Here is a 6,002-nt window from a genome sequence, read left to right as displayed (position 1 = left end):
TATGGGGCGGGGGGTGGGGGGGGGGGAGTGGCAAGAATAAAAGGGGGCGGAGCACATGCTTAAAAAAAGTGTCCCATCCGATCTGAAGAAATTTTGGAGATACTTCCCCCAAATCTAATTTAACCCCACCCCCCCACCCCCCCCACACACACACACACACATACAAGCAGGGCAGTTAGGTTGCGTTGCCGCGGGGTTGGGGGTCGGGGGCGGGGGCGGGGGGGCAGCGGGTAGTCTGCCCCATCGCAATATAGACACAAAAGCGGCAATAAAGCCATAAAAGGCCCACGGATGAGCTTGGCAGCCGGTGTGGCACACCCAAGCGGCCCGTAGGCAGCGCTTTTTCCGCTGTAAACACTGACGCCCCTCAGGGAGGGGGACGGGAAGGGAGAGGGGGAGGGAGAAAGAGAGAGAGAGAGGGAGAGGGAGTGAAAAGGCAGAGAACCTCCTCAGGGAAATCGTTTGGAAAGACACCGCAAACGGCACCTGATCAACCACCGTAAGCTATAGATTCAGGACAGACATTGCCCCCTGTGGTGACCTCCGACCTCTGACGCACAACTCTCGAATGGCGGGTGTGTGGGATTACAACATACTCCGGGCAAGGTTGTGGTGCGTCACAGGTGTGTTGAACTTTGCACTATATTCTGCCATTCTTTCTCATAGTACGCACAGTTTGAGTTCATTTCCATGACACGTCAAGCCAGGTTGACCTCAAAAAGTGCATTTCAAGTAGGAAGCAAGCGTACCGTTAGCTACTGATATACAAAGTCGCAATTATATGAGTGTCACCGTCAAGGTATCAAAAGCATTGCTCATCAGTACAGAGAACAGGACCTGCTAAGCCAATATTTCATAACACCTTTGGCTTATGGCGTGGATATAAAACAAGATTCTGTTCAGGTGCTCTGGGGCTATGGCATCTTCAAAAATAAATATAATTTACAGTAAAATCTTTCATTTCAAGGACCTATTATACGAGGTAACTTGATCAAAGGAATGTGCTGTTTGGTCACTGCATTCTAGGTGGCGCCCCTGACTCATGTAGAGTGCATTGGGAGGGGAGGCAGGAGGGATCCATTTCCTTTTGCTGCTGGAGCTGGTGAACTCACCGTTTGGCACACAACTCCCTGTCCCCCTCCACCTGCCGGCGTATCAAAAGGCGCCCCCCCCCCCCCCAGTAGCACGCCAGCGGGTCTCGAGTGGGACGTTCCTCCTCGTAGCTCCGATAGCTGCACGCAAAGCGGGATAACGACTGAACCCTCCCCCCACCCCATGTCACCGTCTTTCGCAATTAAAAGGGCAATGGCTGGAGATGTCCCTGTGTGCTTCATAGGTGGGGGCCAGGGGACCCCTTTAACTTGCTGTTTAGGATGGTGTGACGTGGGGGTTTGGTAAGAGCCACACAGTGGGTTCACTTAATATGAGGTCCTGCACCTTCACCCAGAGGCACTGCCAGGGATTTTGGGGCCGATGAGAAGATCTCACATTGGGCCCCACCACCCCAGTCAACCCCATTCCTGCACAATTACAGCACAAATCTTATCCAAAAAGGGCCGGTGTGGGTGCAGGTTTTTGTTTTAGCCCAGCACTAGCACACCTGATTCAAGTCCTTAACTAATCATGGTCTTCAATCAAGAGCTTGATAAGTAGACTCAGGTGTCTTAGTGCTGCTCTAGGAGAAACACTAGCACCCACACCGGCCCTCTTTGGATGAGATTGGACACCCCTGCAGTAGAGAATAATGGGTTATCTGTCCTGTGATACTGCATCAGACTCTTTTTCTTTACCAAAACAGTTTTACTACTGAGGTATCCAATCAGATGAAGCCTCGCCCCAGCTTGGCCAGTCTTCATGACGATTGCGGTCTGTTTTCCATCAGCGGCGCCGTGGTGCGGTTGCTGGCCCCGGCGTTCGAATTTGGCGAGGTCGAGGCGTTGGACTCAACGCACCCTCGGGAGCTGATGGATTGCTCGTCTCGTGGGGAGAGCGGGGAATGATTGACGAGGGCGGGGAATGATTGACGAAAATAAATTCAACTGAAGTGAACTGAGACATTGGTGAGGCAAGGCCAATGGTCAAGGGGACCGTATAGCGAAAGGGCGGTCCTAATTTCAGAGGGCGGAGAATGAACGCGGCGCTCCAGGGACAGGGGGAACGCGGCGACCCCGCGGACAGGGTAAAAGGCGGGTCCTGGTCGCGACCGCAGACGCATCCTTCCCCCGCTCGTCACTCATTCCCCACGTCTCTGTGACAGGTCTGTGCAGGAAAGCGCCATATGATTGACGAGCGGGGGAAGGATGCGTCTGCGGTCGCGACCACGACCCGCCGATTACCCTGTCCGCGGGGTCGCCGCTTCCCCCCGCGTCCCAGGAGCGCCGCGTTCATTCCCCGCCCTCTGAAATTAGGACCGCCCTTTCGCTATACGGTCCCCTTGACCGTTGGCCTTGCCTCGCCAACCTCTCAGTTCACTTGAGTTGAATATATTTTGTATGGTGCTTTTCTACACAGAACTGTCACAAAGACGGTTTACGGAGAGACATCTGCGTATGCTTGGCTCCGAGCGATCCCGTGACTGGGTGCTGCAGCATTTGGGTTGCGTTTTCAGAGTGCAGAGTGATAATTAGAATCGTAGACACTCATCCAGCTGGAGCTCAACTGGAGCGAATCAGAGTCAAGGAATTTAACGACGTTTTCCTGGTACAGAGCCCTGAGGTCAAGGGTGGTGTCCCAGCCACTAGTAATTACTAAGTTCTCATCTATAATGTTTGCAAATTTGTAAGCATCACTGTGCAACACCTGTGAAGCTGTTACATCATATTATTAAAGACCTATTGGTCAGACAAAGGCATTCTCAGCATAGCTTTATTGGGTGCTTGTGCATCAGGTTTGCTTGAAGTGAACAGTGCTAATGGACAAGATAAATGATAGCATACACATATCTTTCGGCTTACTATTCACACAGATCTGATATAATGACACAATACGTCAGAAGCTCGAGTTGTATGCAACAATTCATATGACAGGAATCTCTCTCTATCTCTCTCTCTCTCTCTCTCTCACACACACACACACACACACACACAGCATTTTACATTTTGAAACTCCTTTTTTCTCATCATTTCTGAGAGAAAGTTCATTGTAATGTGGAATAGACCAATTTCAATCCCTGATTTCTGTCCTTAGCATCTTCGGCTAATGACCAGGTGCAGTCCCTGTTCTTTCACTTCATCCAAGCCAAACCGGCTGTCACTTGAGGGCATGCTGTATATTAGCCTTCCCCCAACCATAAGCTACCACGTTATCAGCCTTGTGTGTATTACACCAGCTGAGAAGCTCTCAGCAAACTGGGTTTTCCTCCCATTGTCTAAGAATATATATGACCTGTTCAGAGGGAAGCCCATAGTGCAGGTGTGGTAGGGTTAGGGAAGCCCATAGTGCAGGTGTGGTTGGGTTAGGGAAGCCCATAGTGCAGGTGTGGTAGGGTTAGGGTAAGAGACTCTTCAGAGGGAAGCCCATAGTGCTGGTGTGGTAGGATTAGGGAAGCCCATAGTGCAGGTGTGGTAGGGTTAGGGTAAGAGACACTTCAGAGGGAAGCCCATAGTACAGGTGTGGTAGGGTTAGGGAAGCCCATAGTGCAGGTGTGGTTGGGTTAGGGAAGCCCATAGTGCAGGTGTGGTAGGGTTAGGGAAGCCCATAGTGCAGGTGTGGTTGGGTTAGGGTAAGAGACTCTTCAGAGGGAAGCCCATAGTGCAGGTGTGGTTGGGATAGGGTGAGAGACTCTTCAGAGAGAAGCCCATAGTGCCGTATGGTAGTTTGAAATGATCATGTTTCAACCCACACAGGGGTGATGTACAGTGGCTAAACTGTGGTAGTCTAGCTATATTTAAATATAGTTAAGTGTGTGTGTGTGTGTGTGTGTTAGTGTGTGTGTTGAGAGTGAGTGGTCAGCACATTTAGCTCAGGGGAATGGGCAGTGTTAGCGGCCTGGATGGATCCAGCAGCGGGAGAAGGTGGGGGTGGGGGCTGGTGGGGGCTGGTGGGGGCTGGAGGCTTGGCTGGAAAAGGCTGTCTCTGGGAGTCCATTATTACCCCTGGAGGAAGCTGGGGATTAAAACACCAAAGAACTTCAATAAAAGAAGTGTCTGTCTGGAGGTGGTGGGGGCAAAGGGGCTCTCCCATTGTCCTGCCTGTGATTGAGAAGTGGGGGGGGGGAGGGAGACCCCACAGTATTGTGCCTCTGTGTTTGCAGGCTCTCTGAAGGGGGTAATTCTTAAAGGGAGGGGGGGCGCTGTTGACTCTTCTTTTTGTGAATAAAGTCTCTGGGCCGTGCCTCTCTCCTCCCTCCGCCGTGTTTACAAGCGGCATGAATTCAGCCCCCCGTCCCATATCCCCTCTCCCCCCCAAAAAATCCTGCCCCCCACCCCCCAATTGTAGGGCTTAAGTGTGTTTTAATTAGCGGGGCTCAATACCACAACTCCCGGAATGCTGAGTGGCGGACTCCAATAGGTGTGGAGCACCATCGGGAAAAAGAAATGCTCAGAGGTTTAATTTTAAAAAAGGGTTGTACGGGGACCTCCCCTCTTTTGTCCAACTGCACACCCCCCTCCCCCCTCCCCCCCCATCTCAGGCTTCAAGTGGTCCTGTCCAAAATGAGCACTGCGTAGGATCCGGGTCCGATCGGGTCTGAACCGGGGAAGCGGACGCCGCGGCGTGCGAAGTGTTGGCCGCTCCTTTGAGTTACAGCCGATGCGTTTTTTTCCCCTCCTCTTCCTCCACCTGCCGGAGGTGTGGCGCGCTCCGATCTGCCGCTCAGACCGCGGTTCCGTTTTCGGGCCGGTTGGCGGTTCTGCAGCCAGAGCCGGTTCGTTCCTCCGCCCGCTGGGCTTACCGCGGCAACCTGTTTCTGCCCGCTGAGCCTGTCAACCCAGCGTGACCTCCCCGTCCTGGACCTCCTGAAGCAGGCCTGTCCTGTGGAGGGCCTCTGTACGCAGTCTGTGTTGGCTCCTATAAAGGAGCGCTCCACCAAAAAGAGCAGCACTTTGGAAAGCTGTTTGCTGCTTATAAAATTATCAGCATGCTTCCCAGCTTCCTAGCTGATTCAGCTCTGGAACCGCAAAGCAATCCTCTTCATGCAGACGGCACAGAAGCCCAGAATATGTTATTAGTCTCATGGTGCACATTAGCAACAGAGACACAAGCACTGTCCATGTCCATATTAAGCATGTGTGTCTCTGTAAAACCAGGCTCAAGCCCAAAGTATGGGTGTGTGTTTCTGTCTGTGTGTGTGTGTGTGTGTGTGTGAGAGAGAGAGTGTGTGTTTGTGTCTGTGTGTGTGTTTGTGTAGGACCATAGGAGGAATGCCATGGAGGAGACACAATTACTGCAAGAGGACATTGGGAGGGAACGGGGTAGAGTTAGGGGAGGGAGGAAGGGGATTTTAGCACTTGCTGGATTTCCTCAGTCAAATGTGTAATTCCTTAAGACCCCTTTGTGCGGAGTGTTTAAATACTGTGAGTTTGGAGGAGACGAGGCAGAGGAAGAAGATGAAGAACTGAATAAAAGAAAGAAAGAAAAGAAGTGTGTGTGAGTGGAGGGGCAGAGTGGGGTGGGGTGGGGGGTGTAGAAACTTTTCTGCTACAGTGCAATGTGTAGACGCCCTCCTAATCCGGGTTTTATTGGCTGTCTGTCTTGGGCCCTGCAGATTGAGTGGGAGGTGGGAGGGGTTGAACACATGTCCCTCCTTTGTGACCGACCCCTGTTCCCCAAACCGGGAGAGAGGTCTGAGAACCACTGGGAACTGGTTAGAGCCCCCTTTGGGTCGCCGTAGAAACAGGCATGGCAGGGGTCCCGTGTGCACCTCTTTCACATAAACATCAGCACACAAACACAAGCAAACACACACACACACACACACACAGACACATACATGTTAACACACTAGCAATCAAACACACACATGACCACTGTTCACCACACACTCACACAAACATGCACACACA

This window comes from Anguilla anguilla, chromosome 17 (assembly GCF_013347855.1).
Source record: "Anguilla anguilla isolate fAngAng1 chromosome 17, fAngAng1.pri, whole genome shotgun sequence".
In the NCBI taxonomy this organism is placed as follows: domain Eukaryota; kingdom Metazoa; phylum Chordata; class Actinopteri; order Anguilliformes; family Anguillidae; genus Anguilla; species Anguilla anguilla.
Note: the sequence above shows the minus strand (reverse complement) of the source record.